The 17,021-nt window shown below is 35.2% G+C and overlaps 1 long non-coding RNA gene across 2 annotated transcripts in view; it reads left to right on the forward strand.

Annotated features, from left to right (window-relative positions):
* LOC107079542 (uncharacterized) overlaps positions 1-17,021 on the forward strand; it is a 175,949-nt gene that overhangs the window by 32,962 nt on the left and 125,966 nt on the right. For both annotated transcript variants that reach the window (XR_001480490.2, XR_011181768.1), the window contains exon 2: positions 11,565-11,634. This is a non-coding gene — a long non-coding RNA (uncharacterized lncRNA). The remainder of the gene's footprint in view (positions 1-11,564; positions 11,635-17,021) is intronic.

Below are 17,021 nucleotides of genomic sequence, written 5' to 3' on the forward strand. Positions count from 1 at the left end.
CCAAAGTACTGTCCATTTTGAATTGTTTCCAGTAATTCAAAATGATGCTGCTAGATAAGAAAATCTACAGTAGTTTGTTATATTGAGAATTCTGAGATTGAAAGAACATACAGTAACAGACTCCACTAAGAGACAACATTTTGGTTGATTAAAAACTTGTTCTACAGTTATTACCAGAATTCTGAGTGTCTCCACCTCAATGGTTTGAGCCCCGCAATTCAGACATCTTCAATCTGGATCTGAGCTGCGCTGCTGATTGTGAATTGTGAAGTGTTGGTGCAAAATTGATCAAGTGCCATCTGAGATTGACAGGTTTTTAGACAAGAGTATCTTCAACATGTTGTGGTACAGCTGTTACCAATTGTGGTATGGCCACTCTAATCAATGCTAGCTGTCCTTCTGGCATACACAGAACCCATCCTCCAGATTTGTTCAGTATTAGTGTTGTCCTGATTAAATTAAAAGCTTTTAAAAACAATTATCTCAAAGCACCTATCTGAAAAATAAACAGCTGCGTTTACCTTCGATCAGATTTTAGTCATAATTCTTTTATCCGATTTAAGATCCTGTCAGTTGCACATCAGTTGGGAAATGTCTAGTTACCCTTCTGTGTGTCTTTATTCTGTGTCCTTTTCGGAATGCAGTAAACAGACCTAAATATACTGTTCCAACGGTGACCTATTTCTTAAAAGTTCATGTCAAATGTTTTTTTTTATTAATACAAAGGGAATGCACTTTCCTCATGAGAAATGAAAACAGATTAATTTTCAGTTTTCAAAAATAGAGCATCACTTTTCTTGAACATACAGTAGTTCCTTAAATGCTTCAAGCATTTAATCAACCCAAGCTTAAAAGTGATGCACAACAATTTGACCTATAGTTAATATATGAAGGGGAAAAAAAAGTGTAAAAAAACATTTGAATCAACATTATGACAGCTGAGATGATGGGAGGAACATCTTCCCTCACTGCAAAGTCTTCATTTTGGGTACATAAAAATAGAAGTTTATCAAATTTCACATGATTGTTTTCAATTGATTCTTAATTCTTAACTCTTGGATAGGTAAAATTCTTCTTATTTATAATTAATGCAAACCAAGCAAATTGATGGTGCAGCAGTGATTTTAAATAATTGTTTCTCCTACAACACGGCCATTCATAACACATTTAGCTTCCACTTACTGCGTTTCAATCATCTGCAAAGTATGCAGATAGAAACAAGAATATTTGATGATAAAAATCAAAGAGACTGCTGGTGCTGTGAATTTTCAGACTATGTTTGTTACTTAAAGGGTATGTTGTAACAGACAAATAACTTCTGGATCCCGAGATGAAGTTAAACAGATGAGTTTTATTGCATGCAAGGAACAATAAAACCGAAGTATTGTTCAAAGTACCGGTACAAAACTTCCAGTTTTATATAGCCCTTTTCTGCCACTTCTGATGTAGCTCGTTACTATGGTAATGGGGGGAGGTCATGGTGTTTGGACAGTTCACAGACTTTGGTCAAATGGTCAATGTTGGGTTTCCTTCCTTGGGAAGGGGGGGTTTCTAGCTGGCATCTAGAATCCTAACCAGTTATCCCCCTTTCCTGCCATAACTCTAAGCCTGGAATGTTTTGTTTTACAAGAAGTCCAGTCCTTGTGCAGAAAGGAATCAGTTAACCCCTTCTTCACATATTGTATCTTTCTTCAGGCAGAAGAAACTCAAAGACTGTGGTCAAAAGCCAATGTTGCCCTGTTTTACTTGTCAAATAATTAACAATTTACATGTTCTCCTGAATGAGATGTCATGTTCTGTGTTGCTTTAGGTAGAACTTATTTTGGTTTGATCACAGGAGGAAAGGGTTAGAGGATCAGAAAAGGACAAGACTGTTTTATCAAAATAATATTTGTAACTTTAAATATGGATTGCACTATTTCCCCCATCCCTGAAATGGAAAGAATTAAGGCTACTAATCAGGGGGTCTGCTGGACACAATAAAATGAACGAATCAACACAAAAACCGTTAAATTTCAAAAGTTGTTCTCTTGTCGATGTTAAAGCAATAGACCTGGGGTGACTTTGTCAGCAGTATCCTCTCTCTGTTCACCCTTCAAGAACAGTAAAGAACCCTGATTCTAACCTTATGTGTTTGGTGGTAACAAAACAAATTACTTTTCTCTGAGACTTCAGAAGAGGGCATCTTGTTTAATAAGCCATGCTGGACAGTGGTTGAGATAAAAGTGTTGACCTGTTTGTACAGCTGTACACTCTTCTGTATGGATAACCTGCTGAAGAACAGTAATAGGAACATCTATAATGCCTTTGCAGGGTGGCCTGATTTTCTAACATGCCAGCAAGACTAAATTAGAAAAGGCATCTGGGACAAAACCAGACTAAAATGAATTGATTCATAACTTTTTAATCAGATAGTATTCACTGTGGTTTGCTTCACACAGACCTGCAACAAGCAAGCACATGGCTTAATTTCCTGTGAGTAACCAAGATTGATGCCTTCAGCTAATTTACGTAGACGTGTTATGTACCAACTGCTTGTCTACTAGGCATTGAGTTAATTGCTGTTGTTTATCAGCAAAAAGAGCTAAGAAATTATCAATTATTCTCCAGGTAAACCTCTGGAAATCCAAAGGACAGCTGTTTCTGCCCAGCATTGATACTCATTAAAATCTCATTCCTTTTGAGGATGGGATATTTTGTCAATTACAATGGCACAAATGTAAAGCATGGCTTTTAAATAGACAAGGTTTTCTGAACCAGCCTCTCAGGACTGCATGAAACTTTTATTGTAATTTGGAGTGTTAGCAATAGCACTCTTGGAAATTTCCCATCTGCCTTCCCCAATGGGAAGTACATCATTCTGCCTGTCTGTATCCTAAATAAATGTTGCTATAGCAGTTAAATAATTACTGTAATCATTAATGCCACAAAAATATTATTTGTTGTGTGTCCATTTTCTCAGTGGTTTTCATAGTTGCTGTTTCTCTTGCATTGTGTGTTTTGGAGTATATTTTGCAGCGTCTTTTTTTCTTTTTTTGGAGGTTTTTGATGGGTTATTTTGGCCTGCACTGGACAAGAGCTATTGTTGGGGAAAAAAGTCTAGGAATATTCTCATCAATATAAAGTATCTGTATATATATAATATATTAATATGAATATTTTTGTGAGATGTTTTTTTTATTAATGAGCAAATCAATAAAAAAACAATAAGGATAGTACTCTCCTCCCCCTGTGACACTATGAGCAAACGCTGTAGAAAGCTTCATACTGTATAAATAGCATTGTGGAGTTGGATGACAGAGAGCCATCATCTTTCTGTCCACTGAGAGACCTGCAAAGGTGTATAATCATGTTCCAAAATAATCAGAAGAACATACCTACCCAAAAAACTACTTGAACTAAATGTAGCTTAAGACCAAAGCTAACCACATCTTCAAATATTAAAAAACCATATGCAGGAAGATACCCCTAGGATCCTAGGAGCAGAGTGTGCAGAAGGACTGATAATTAAATAAAATAATCTCTAAGAAATTAAGTGTTTTGTATAAAAACATAAAATAGGTCAGGTGGTGATTAGGAATTATAAAAGTACAAGACATTTCCTCAGCTGAAGCAATTGAAGTTGATAGATTCCAGTTACAGATGGTATTAGATTTATTTGAAACCTGAAAGTGCATATTGATGGCTGGACATAAACCTTCCATTTGATTATAATTATCCAGTAGAGCACAAGGTGCCTTTTTGGCAACACTGCCCTCTTAGGTAGCTCTTTTGAAACAGGTAGAATAAAATGTAATCGCAGGTCCTACAACGTGTTATGGCAGTATTTGACCCAAATAGCATATACTGTATTTCAGGTAACAGTTTTGTAGCCATTTGCCAATAAGGAAAATAAGGACCACCCTTTTCTTTGTGCACGTGCGTGTGCGCGTGCACGTGCGCGCGTGTGTGTTGGTCAGGTGAAGCCAGTATGTGCACTGAAAGTGGCAGTAAATGTATGGTACTGTCTGCAGCAAGCAATGTGAACAGCTTGTACATTATACACACATTCCTCATTTGAATCACTGCATTGAAACTAGTGTGGAGTTTAGATATGTGATGACATCCTACAGTACATTGTTCCCATTATATGCAAGTTTACATTCCGGCTTACTGACTACAGGTTATGCTTCTGTTATTGAAAATATATGGATATACTGTACATGGTATATAAAATGTGTAGCAATAAATGAATATCAACATTTTCTTGTTTCAAACCTCTAATTAATTTCTTAAAACCCAAATGTGTTGCTTGGAATACATTGTCTAATGTATAATATTAAGACCTTGAATTTCTCTGCAAGTGTGTTTCAAAATTCATCCTTGATGTGCTGCTTTTCTTGATGTCCTCAGCATCATTTATAGAATGAAAAAACCTGCGTGTTTCTGTTGAACATTTCATCCATAAACTATGCAATTTGCACAGCAATCGGGGCCAACAGTTCAAAACCATTTTTTCAGTATAAATGTCTATACACTTCCAATGTTTCTTCATTCTTGTTAGCTGTGGTCTTCCAATTTTCTCATTAGGAAAGTATTACCTAACTTTTTTCTTTTTATAGCACCAAAATTACATATTGTGGTGAATCGGTTACACGGAATAGGCAGGTATGCAGCTTCACAAGGCAGGGGTTTTATTGCCCATTAGGATACAGGAGTGTGATGCTCACTTGGGAGAGATAAGGAGGGAAAGAGGCTCAGGTTAGAGAGAAAAGGAGCGTGTAGCCACACTTAGCTTGTATTGTAGTGGAGAGAGGAAGATAAGGTTGCCCCTCTCCCCCCCCTACCTTACGTAGGGTGCAAAGGGGGAGGAGAAGCTGATGGAGAAAGTCAGGAGGCAACAGCACAATTCAAAGCTCTGGGGGTGGTTACAATATGTATATATATTTTTTATTATTTGAAGGAACATAGTCATCACTCATCCTTCCATTTTCATGTAATTCAGGGTCAAGGGGAATCCAGAGCCTATCTGGCAAACAATGGGTGTGAGGAGGGATATAACCTGGACAGGACACTAGTCCATCGCAGGGAACACTTCCTGTTGACAAGCAGACACATGCAGACTCACGCCGGGGCTAATTTCCCCACAAGCCAAATAACTTATAGTACCAATGTCTTTGGACCGTGGGAGGCAAGAGGAGCAGCCAGAGAAAACTGAATGTGGGAAGAACAAACAAACTCCAAGCAGATAGCACCCCAGGTGTGTAACTGAACCCAGGATCGCATTGCTGCAAGACAGCAATGCCAGCCACTGTGCCACCATATCATCCTTTATTCATTCCTATTGCTCATAAAAGTAAATCTATAATTATGTTTTGTATATACAATATGTCTCAATGGAGTAAAAAGTAATTTACAGTAAGAACTACCTTTAAGATATGTATTTACATAAGTGAGTACACTTTAACCACAAAACAAAATAATAAAAAGAAAACCTAGGCTCTTCTTTGAGCTCCTGACTAACGTTTTCCAGTTCCTAACTACTGTTGCTAGATACAGAAGCTAAGCTGTTTACTGGTACGTGCAACAGAAATATTGGGGTATCTCTCAGCAATAGTTGTGGTTACTCACTTATAATCTCCTCTTCATGTCTGTTATATCACCCAGCATCTTGAACGTGTAGTGCAATAAATGCAGTCTCCCAGCATCTTGCAGGCACAGTCTCGAGGGTCTCGCACATATGGTCATCCCTCATATTGACTTCACATACACACTTCATTTCACATACCTCTCTGCATCTGCTCTCTACGCCTCTGTATTCTGAATCGACCCGTCTGCTCTAGTGATTGTCAGGAGTTTCAGTTGCCATTATTGGAAGTGCAAAAAGCTTACATAAATGTTACGAGACATACATCCACTTGAGGACTTTGCCCCTCATGGCATCACAATAGATATGTCTGTGTGTTCCTAAAATATAATTTTTAGCCACGTAAAGGAACTAAATGTTTGCATATACCATTCAGTAACATTGGTTAGTATTTTATTTTTATATTTCCGTTATTTTATATAATGTTATTGTTTTGATCCACTGGGTCATGTGAACAAGGAAACAGGAGTAGTTGTTTCTTATAAGCTAAGTGATTGAAGGATCTCATCTTTCATGTTTCACCATTTGTTCTGAAGATGTTAGCTGTGCTGACCTCATCAATACCTTTGATTGTGAATCCTTCCATCAAGTACAGTATCTTCTCGGTCTTCGCTGTTCAAAATGATTAAAATTGTACATAATTCAATAACTCATTCAAAATGAGCTCTTACTGGTTCATTATTTAATTTTAACATACAGTAACATCAATTGAATTTAAATTCTACAAATTCAAAATGTCTTTTTAAATGCCACATTTTTGTGTTATTAGATACTACTGTATATATAATCTTTTATTTGATTGAACTGACAACTAAAGAATGAAAATTATGCTTCTAAGAGAAATTTATTTTGCAGTGGGCAGCTTTGAGTAACCTATAGAGGGTTTATCTCGAATAGTAAATGAGAGTTATGGTGGCACTAATATTTATGCAACAGCAAAACCACTCTTGAGATATTGAGATTTGACTTGGAATTGAATAGTACTTTCAATAATAATTCAATCCAAATGTATTTATTATATGTCCACCCTTGTGTATAATTAAAAAAGAATTTTATTTTAAATATTTAACACAAATGTCTGCAGTTAGTTATGTTGTTAGCACAATGCATATTGTTCTTAAAGGACTTTCTAGATGCTTTATAATAATATGTTCAGCATATTCTTAAGTGAGTGTTTCCATTGTCTCCATTGACTGTACATTCACAACAATGATAAAAAGATAAAAATGTTTTTATGCAAACTTACAGTACAATATAAAAAGCTTATAGAAATCCATAAGGCCAGTATCCTGTTGGGTTTTCAGAATATACTGTAGGATTACTGTCTCTTAATTGGTTGTTAATGTGCTAAAGTAGTGTTTACTTTATAGGTTAACTTGTTATTACACGTATCCCTCCATTTCATAGCTGTTTCCTCGAGTTCAAGATGCAGCAGTAGCAGAGCATTAACCAAGAAGGGGAACAATAAGATCACCACTCACATCAGGTAGTTTCTCACTTCATCGAAGGTATTTTCCTTGTTTGATCCTGAACTATGCAATCTCTAGGAAGGGATTGGGAACTTTAGGTATAGTCAATGCAGAGCTACATAGGAACAGATACATCAGTGAAACAATCCTGGGCATAGGACACTGAGACATCAGTCCTAAAATTTGTATTGGATGGCTGCAAACCTCCAGGCAGACATTGCAAGAAATTGTCAAGCTGTACATAGTCTATTTGTTCTGAGCTTAGATAATCAAAACTAGCTGATATCATCCAGTAACTGAAATTCTTGAAGAATTATACAAAGCATTAATGTTATACTGTAATTATGCCTGACTAGTATTACTGTGGAGCCATATAAACTCAGTTTGATTCAATTAATACAGTATATCAATCATTTTTCTTGATTTCCTTATTGGTGATTGTGACATATGTTTGTTAAGCCTGGTGTGAAGGGCTGTTGTTGATCTCGTATAAATTCATATTTAAGGAACTCAGAAATCCTCTTTTTGTCAATTAATGCTTTATTAAGCGTTCACTCCCTCAAGTGAATTACAGTTCACAACACTCGCAGGTAATGTGAACAGTTGAAGAAAATGTCCGTGCATCTGTTTCTGCCATTTCTTTCCACTGTCCAGTTTAATCATTGCTTTTGATTTGAAGCAGAGAAAATTGTAGGGTGAAACTAATTCACCCAGGAAGCATTTACATGTGTAATGTTGAAGGGGGAGGATGAAGACCCCAATATACAGTGTGTGTACAGTATATTTACAGTATATACACAGTTATATACAGTAGATTGGTTATTTAATATTACCGTTTCTGACCACAATGAAATAGTGATGGATTGTGGAGAGTGAGATTCAGCTGCCCCGAAAACACAACTGAATTCCAAAGGAAAGTAAATGATTTATGTTGCCATAAGCAAGGTTCCAATTGAGAATAAACCATTTGACCCATCATTCTTTGCTTGCCAGAGGCTCGTCAATTCCAGAATTTCATCCATCTGGTTTTAGAAGGATTCCAGAGATTAATGTTAAAAAGCATGGGTGGATAATTTGTTTTCTACTCCCATACCTCTATCTAAAAAGTGTGCAACTTGGTCAGAGCCAGGATTTGAACCTCCATCAAAGGCATTTCTTCAAGTATGCTTAGTAGTCACTGCTCAAAAACAGTGCCAGTCTGTCCATCTTGGTAGAATGGCCCCAATGAATTTCATCTCTGTCTTGAGTACCGTAATACTGTCCATAATAAGTCTCATTTTAATCTAGGACCTGTCTTGTTTGTCAGTCCAAAATGAGTTTCCTCTTTTTTTTTGACACTTTGGTCCTGCGGTTACATTGTTTAGTGCTTTCGGAGACTCCAGGTAGACTCAAGAAGTAAAAGTGTTTTTTTTTTAAAGTAAATGTACAGTATGCACTATTGCTATGGTCAAGAAATTACAGCTCAGCATGTGAACTATATTATTAGCTGATTGTTTTTGGCATACATCAACTGTATCTACAACATGCAATTGGTTAGGAATTTTGTGGATTGAATGGGCCTGCAGAAAGCAATAATAACATTTTTCTGGATACTCCACTCAAAGTGTTTTACAGGTAATATGGACTATCCTCCACTACCAGTGTGCAGCATCCACCTAAATATTTGAAACACATCTCCACTGTGCAAAGTATAATATTTACAATTCTAAGGACAATCTAAATAATATCTCTAACGGGATATTATTTTCCCTTCATTTCTCATCTCTTTAATATTTTTGTAGTATTCTCTTATTTTGACATTATCAGTTGTTTTTGTCTTCACTGTACATGGCAGTAGTGTGGAGTATAGGTCAGAGCTTGGGACCAGAGAGTCCACTAACTGCCCCAACTGTACAAATTAGTCTTCTGTTGTTTTGAAATGTCTTCCTAAATGAAAAGGTGGTTTTTGTTCACTGACCCAGCAAAGTAAAAGAATAAAAATGGAAACAGTAAGTCACAGAATTCAAGGACTGGTGACAGAAGGTGAAATCTTGTCCAGCAAGTATTCAAAAAAGAATTCATGTTTATCTAAACCACACCATGCTCTTTTCAAGTCCTAATTAAAAATATCCGATATTGTCTTAATGAGTTTTGACTGATGCATTGGCAGTATAACGACTGAATTTTCCAGATGTGGTTTTGAGGTTGATGTGGTCCAGTGTATGGGAAGCTGTTTTCCGAAATCTTCTTCCTTAAAAAAAAAAAATTAATTTCCTTAGTTTCTACTTTAGCTTCTGTAGAAGAATACCACAGTTTTTAAAAGCTAAAGTTACTTTTAAATTACTTTATAAACAGCCTTAAGATATCATTGTTGCTTCCATAACTACCTGTGCAGTTTCTTTTATTTGATCTGACAAAAAGGCACCAACTGCTTACTGTGTATTAACTTGTCCCTTAATCAAAGCAAAATGTGAACAAAAAATCTGACTGTGCCAGAACACTCTGACATTATTAACTCTAAGTTAAGACTCCAGGACCTGTTCTGGGAGACAACTGTGATAGTGAATTATTAGATATCTGACTTCTAGAACATCCTTTGCCTTTGAGGGCAGTTTCCTGAGATTTTAAATGTTTTTTTTCATTTAATCAAATTACAGTAAGTTGAATATTTCATTGGATGCTTTATCATTTTTTTTCTAAAGTGAAACATCTTGACATATTGTTTAATAAGTCACTAGGGCTGCCTATCTAGTGTTCCATGGCTGTATTTGTTTTTTTGTTTAGAAAAGGAGACCACAATGAATAAAAATAAAAACTGCAAATCGTTTAATACAGCTTGTTGTCTGCTCTGTTTCTCTTAAGTTTACTTAACTTTCATCAGTGGTTTGTGGTTATAAGAATTGGAAAGAATAAGTGTACTATCTCAAGCAGCACAAAAAATGCATGAGCCCTACTCCAAATTTTAGTAATAAAAAATGAGTGGATAGAAACAGGCATGTTAAATTTTCAAATTAAGATATTATAAGTATATGCAGTATACAGTACAGTAAGTATTTAAGTATTATACAGGTTTCACACCCATGTCGTACTTCGTATACAGTACTAGACCATTCTCAATCAAATTGCAGTACAATTCTTTGTATGTTTGCAGTAATGGAATTGAAAAGAATGTGATATTTCATTGTCCTTGTCTTTGGGTATTTCAGGTTTTCTTAAAATACAAAGTTAAATTCACTACAAAACAGGCCACTTTCACCATAACACTTTTGCCTTAGTTTTTTTTTGACAGAAAAATGAGTTTACTCCACACTAACTCTTTCCCTTCATTTATTGTTATTTTATTACCTTTAAAAGGACAAATGCATAACGTAATCAAAATTGTAATTTTCAAGAGAAAATTAATAGAAGAATTCCAGTAGGCTGCATGTCTAAGACTTTTTATGAAAGTCTTGGAATCAAGTCAAAGTTCATTATCTAAATCTGTTAGAGTAAGTTTGAATTTCTGAAGTTGATGCTTGGGAATAGAGCAATTTATTGACTTCAAGGTAAGCTCATTTATATCTTGTGTATGTGACATTATTTTTTGTTTTTTCCAGTTGAGGAGAAATCAGTCAAACTGTTGGATTACCTCATTAGAGCCAGGCATCCAATGGGATTATCAATCCATTCTCACTAGACAGAAAATGATACATTTTGGATACATTGCAATATTTTACTCTACAGAATTCCAATTACTAATACAACTTCTTCCTTTACCACAAAAGACAGTATACAGTGAAACAGAAAGCTAGATAACAGTCAGTATGCATATACCTTTTTTAAATGGATACACTCCTCTAACTTTCTACAAAATTAATGAGGTAGATTTAGAGTATTTTGTTAATGGGTGTTGACAAAGGCTAATTGCTAATCGTGTAGTATTTTAATTTAAAAACAAGTGAATGTTGATTTTAATTAAAAATGAATGATATCAAGAACATCTATATTATACAATGTATGAGGTACACATTTAAATTAATTTTGATCCACTTGTCTAATTATAAATTGGAAATTAAAGCCTCACCCTTGAAAAGTGAGATTCATTACAATCTGCAATGACTTTGCTATCTGAGTCTCTCAATTTGTCAAGGACTGATCCTATAATGACTCGTAGACTCCTATAATATAATATCGTGGCCTCATAAGTGAATAATCCTATAAAATCGTGATTGTTTGAAAAAAGTACTGTGTAATTACATTTTTTGTTAAGTTCTGAGCAAAAAAAGCACTGGGATCAAAAGAGATTAAAAGAGACACTTCAATATTTTTTCCATTATCAGACAGTTAAAAGTCCTCACTTCATATGTTGCCAGAAACACTTACACGTGGATGACATTAATGTAATGGAGTTCAGTGTTCCAGTGAATACTCACAGCCACGATTCCGACTGCTATTGATTAAACTGTTGATTGATATTTTAATTACAATCTTTTTTTGGTTTAAACCTCTAGGTGAATGCATCCATGAAGATCCCATGCAGCAGAATTAATGCATCTAATTCCTTGAGGTTCTTCAGCACTAGTAAGTGTCCAGAGGCTCAGACTGTTTCTTTCATAAGTGCAGTGCCACATCGTGGACAGGCAATTATTCCAGCAAGAAAATTCAATTAGAAACTAGAGGGACTGCCAAAAAGTAATGAGAAGCAGACTTTCCTAGTTCCAGCTCTGTTTTTCATGCAATTCAGGTGAATTTTTATCTATTCTGGTTATTGAAAGAAAAAAAGCTTAGTTTTATTTGACCTTCTGTGGTTTTTGTTTTAAATATGAATTAACGTTTTATACAAAACAATGTTGCTTAATGTGTATTCTATAAAACTTAGGTATCATTTGATAAAGATATTTTGATGTTGCTGTTGCTCTTTTTCTAATGTCTGTGCAACAGGGTTGGTCATGAACTGACATAGTATAGCAGATCATATAAAGGTCATTCTTAAATTGTTAATTCATTTTGAAGTAATCTTTATGCTTATTAGTTTAATAAATCCAAGTGCTTAGAAAGTGATTTATGTTTGGTGATCAGAAACACATCTTTTATCTAAGATATTAAGCCATTATCCTGTTTACGTGGTTGCTAAATATTTCACTGTTTGAAAGATGATAAGGGGTGTTCACTGTGGTTTCTTAATGGACATCACTTTGAGTTTGCATAGTCTGAGCTCTCAAAAGTTCCACCTTATTTCAACTGATGAAGCAATCGCTCAGTTCTCCTTCATTTGTGTCACCTACAGTAGGTGGTTGGTACACTTCAGAGTTAGATGGAATGGGTTTCTTCCTATATTTGAAACTCTTTGGGATTCCCTTGGAATAACAGACATCGTTTCAAAACTATAGAATACATGGACATGAGTAAAACATGTGAAGTAGTTACCATACTTACTAACTGCCATATTTTCTTTTTTAAAATGTTTACTGAGTCAGTAAAAAGCAATATACTGTAGTTATTGTTGTAGTTGAAAACGGAAAACATATGTAAAGTTAGTCAGGACAGCAGGGTAAAGCCACAAAATTAAGACCATGTGTGAAATTACCTTATTCCTTAGCAATTCCACAGGTTATTTTTTTCTCATGTCTTACCTTTAATTAAAACAAACCTATGCGTCCTCTTACAGTTTGTCATACTGATGAAGTATTTCTCAACTTGAAAATTGTTAAAATCCTGCTGTTCTGTAGAATTATATTTTTTTCTGGAGGACAAGAAACCTCAGGGTGTATAATTACTTCAGGAATCCAACTAAGGAAACCTCTAGGTGTTCCACTGCTTCAGCACATGGAAACATAATAATTAAAAGTATCTATTATTGTTAAAATCATTTGCATAAATCAGAAATGTAAACAAGGTAAATAGACGCCGTACAGTATATATCAGATATATTTACATGTCTCATTGTGCTTTATAGGTTGTGGAACAGTGGCATGGAATGTAATGCTACTTTCATAGAAATGTTGGGTCCTTAGTTTGTTTTTGGACTAACATGCTTTCTGTGTGGTGTTTGCACTGGTCTTCCCATGTACATGTGGGATTGTTGCAGGTACTTCTGTTTCCTTCCACCTCCCAAATACACGCTGATTAGGTTATTCGTCATATCTAACTCTTACATACAGTAAGCGGGTTTGCGTCTGTATGAGATTTGTATTTTGTCCAGGGTGCATCACCCTGTTTCTTCCAGGACTCGCCAGTATTTAGCAGCTTTCTGATGTGAACGGATCATGAATAACTTCTGTATACTGCATGTGCTTTCTAATGAGTGATGTTTAAGATTTTACCTCTAGTGTAATTAACAGACCGTTGCTAAACTCAGGCATTTACCAGGTTGGTTAACTATGCAAATTTCAGCACCTCCTTGTCAGCTGGACAACAATAATTGACGTTTTAGAGAGTCCTTAGTCTGTTATATTTGGGAATACACATACAGTACAAGTACTGTAAATTGGGAGTACAGAAGTGTAGAGGTGGTCATATTCTGTAATTGTGAGTGTGTTGCCCCTAAAGTTTAGTCCAGAAATTAATGGCTTTGTTAAAATTAAATTTTAAAACAATATATGTAATGTTTATATGTCATAATCTAGTACTATGAATGATTTAACCTCATCTTCATAGGATCTTACAATAAGAATTCAAAAAGCCAGCGTCATAACAAATAAAAATACACACAGAGAAAATACAAGGACTTAAGATACTGAAATTGTGGAATACAATTTCTTCTACTAAAATAAGCTATGAACAGTCCATGGGCTGGTTCTTACAACTATCAGAAAGAACCTTAGGCTATGTTGATTTTTCAAAAAATTTGTATTAATGCATCTCAAATACCTTGTATTCTCACATGTTTTAAAGAGGTTACACTCAATAAGGGGATTAATAGCTAAGACCCAGATAAATTTATCAACAATTTCAAATTAGGTGGGTTTTAAAAAAACTTTTTAGATAGGCGCACGGACATTCTTATAACAGGTCATCAGAGTGACCCAATCTACTAACAGGAATTGCCATTTAAATGCTTTTTCTTCCATGTTTGGCTCAGTGCTGGAGAATGGAAGAAAGCGGTATTAGCACATACAGTATGGTAGGAGTCTGATTGCCTACGAAGAAAAAAAAGCACCAAAAAACAAAAACCTCTCCATGTCCTAAAAGACTTGCATAAAGCCTAGAAAACGGCACCTTCTACATATCTTATTAAAAATTAGTTGACAGTAGGATGTTTGAGGTGTCTATTCCTATTCTGTTCTGTAATGGAAATATCATCATATGTTTGCTGAAAAAAACATTCTGAAGCTTAATAGTGTAAGATGAAACAATTCTTCCACCTGCATATCAAACTGTGGTGTTAATTGGATGAAACACTGAATACCACCGTGCTCCAGGCAGTGTAGTACAAATGATTAGAAAAGGTTGATTGACAAGTTTCTTCCAGATTGTCAAATCTTCATGCATGAATCTGGCAAGAACATTTCAGTTGTTTCACACACGTCCTTCATTATGTAGGATTCTGCTGCAGAAGCTGCATTTCCTGTATCTGTTGTATATTTATTGCTAGCTAATTTACCATTGTGAAAATAATGTGCATTGATAGTGCAATGGATGCAATGACATTGTAACATGAAGCAGCAATGAGGCTAAAGTTAAGTCCCTTTCGGAAGCACTGTGGATAAGAAAAACAATGGAATGTCATCAAAAACTTTCGGGTAAAGTAAGAATTCGGTTGCTTTTCTGTCGCTGCTCCAGTGTTGTGGAACAACCTTTTTGAGACTTGATGAGAGAACGTCTTAAATTCTCTTCAAATTTAAATGTAAAACTTTTTCCAAGGTCTTCTTGCCTATGGTCAATCTGAAAAAATCCTTTTCATTATTCATGATGTACAGCGTCCTTGAGTTTGGAAAGGTGCTATGTAAATAAGAATATTATTACTAGTCCTAATAATAATAATATGAATTCCATAATTTTCAGTCCTAAGAGTCCTAAATACAGATAGCAAAGACTTTGCTTTGAAAAAAATTATGGCTGACAGAGAATAGTGGTATTCAGACACTATCCAAAAACATAACACTGTTCACCCAAAAAAAATTGTACTGTATGATCAGCACGATACAAAGTGACGTGTGCAATGTATTGTAAACGGTCACATTTTTGAAGGTTCTAGATGTCTAAAAAAAAAAACTGATCAGCCATGTTACTGAAGCACGTTTGAGATATTTCAGGGAATTAATGAGCTCACTGACTAAGTTTGTAGGAGGAGTGCATTTTCTAGTTAAAAATGCATGTTGACTGTGTCAAGGGGTTCAGATTGCAAACCAAAGCTTAAGTAGGAGGAATTTCCAAGGAAACTCTCCTTGAACTTGTTCAGGAAAGGTTGTCATAGTCTTTAAAAATCCTCTTAAGAAAAATATTCTCTATATACACAGCTGCTTGGTTCATTAAATATAAGTAGCTTACCCATAACTGATGACATTGAAATTGTCATAACATTTGTGTCACAAATATATTAACATGGCATCTGTGATAAGTAATGAATAATGGTGTAGCCTGATTTGCTAAATAGCTTGTTTTGTCAATAGCTTATATGATGTGTGTGTCGGTATTGTCAGTAGAAAACATTCCAATTAGTTTATCAGCAATTTACCGTTGTGAGCAGCTCTTGTTTCCTCAACTAATGAGTGAATAAATAAACACCTTGCTAAAGAGCTTTGCGACCAAGCACTCATATTTCATGAAGTCGCTAATCACATGAAAAAACCTTTGGTATTCCATCCATCATCACATCCTTAGCTGCAAGCATCTCTAAATTCACCCCAGTAAATGGAGAACAGATATTTCCAAAGCTAATGAAAGTGTTGGTTTGACTAGGCTGACAATTAAAACTCAAAAGAAACTGCTTTGGTGGTAATGGGGTAAGAGAGTTCCTTGTAACACTATCTGCAACACAAATTTTACTTAGACTCATATGTGAATGATCTTTCATGCAGACACTATTCAAATTAGGAACTCTTTGCTTAGATTGAATAGAAGTAGCACTTAAAAAAAGAGTAAATTAAGTCTGCAGAAATAATGAGCCAGCTGAGATAGTGCTTTTTTGAGTAAATAAAACATTCACCCTCTGGACCTTTCTAACAATCAGTGTAGGAGGACACTGTTGTGAAAACCATAAAACACATAGCCACAACTGTGAGGTTTATTTGACTGTCGGTGAAAATGTGGCATGCAGTCCTATTATACTTGCCATCTGGAATGTAAAATTACCCATAGGACTGGCATGTGTTTTTTAAGGCAGGCACACGCTGACTTTTTCCCTTCATTTGCTAAACAAATGAGGTCACTTCAGGAAACAAGCATTTATTTAAAACTGCAAGGATATGTCACCCTTGTCAAATGCTATTGTATCTGTTTCATTAAAAAAGAAGCTCTGCACTGGCATCTTCAATAAAACATATGTTCGGTGAAACTCTATCAAATAAAAATAATAAATAAAAGTTTTTTTTCTCATTTCTAATACAGAAGACATTAACCTGACAGGCTCCTTTAATATAAGGCCCATGGTATTTGTAAAGTAGACAGACATTGAAAACACTCTTCTCCTCTCAAGAATAAGGAATGTTGATTTAAATAAACTCTTGAGAGACCTAAACCCTGCAATCTAGATTGTCTGGGTTCTTGTTTTTACATTTTACAAGGAAGTGTAACCATATTGAAGGAAACTGATTTTGCTCATTTAAATGTCTTGTGATTTGCCTTACTTTAAAATGTGAAGAAGTGAATAACTTTTTGTTTTATTAATGATGATGACCTACAGTATACCTAAGCAAAGGCAAATAAAGATTTTAGGGATTAAGAGAATTCAGGGTATGCGGAAACATACTACAAGGGTATTTGAAGTCCAAGTTAAAAGTGTGAAGATAGATATTGTATGAGGCTAA

Source organism: Lepisosteus oculatus, chromosome 16 (genome assembly GCF_040954835.1).
Source record: "Lepisosteus oculatus isolate fLepOcu1 chromosome 16, fLepOcu1.hap2, whole genome shotgun sequence".
Classification (NCBI taxonomy): domain Eukaryota; kingdom Metazoa; phylum Chordata; class Actinopteri; order Semionotiformes; family Lepisosteidae; genus Lepisosteus; species Lepisosteus oculatus.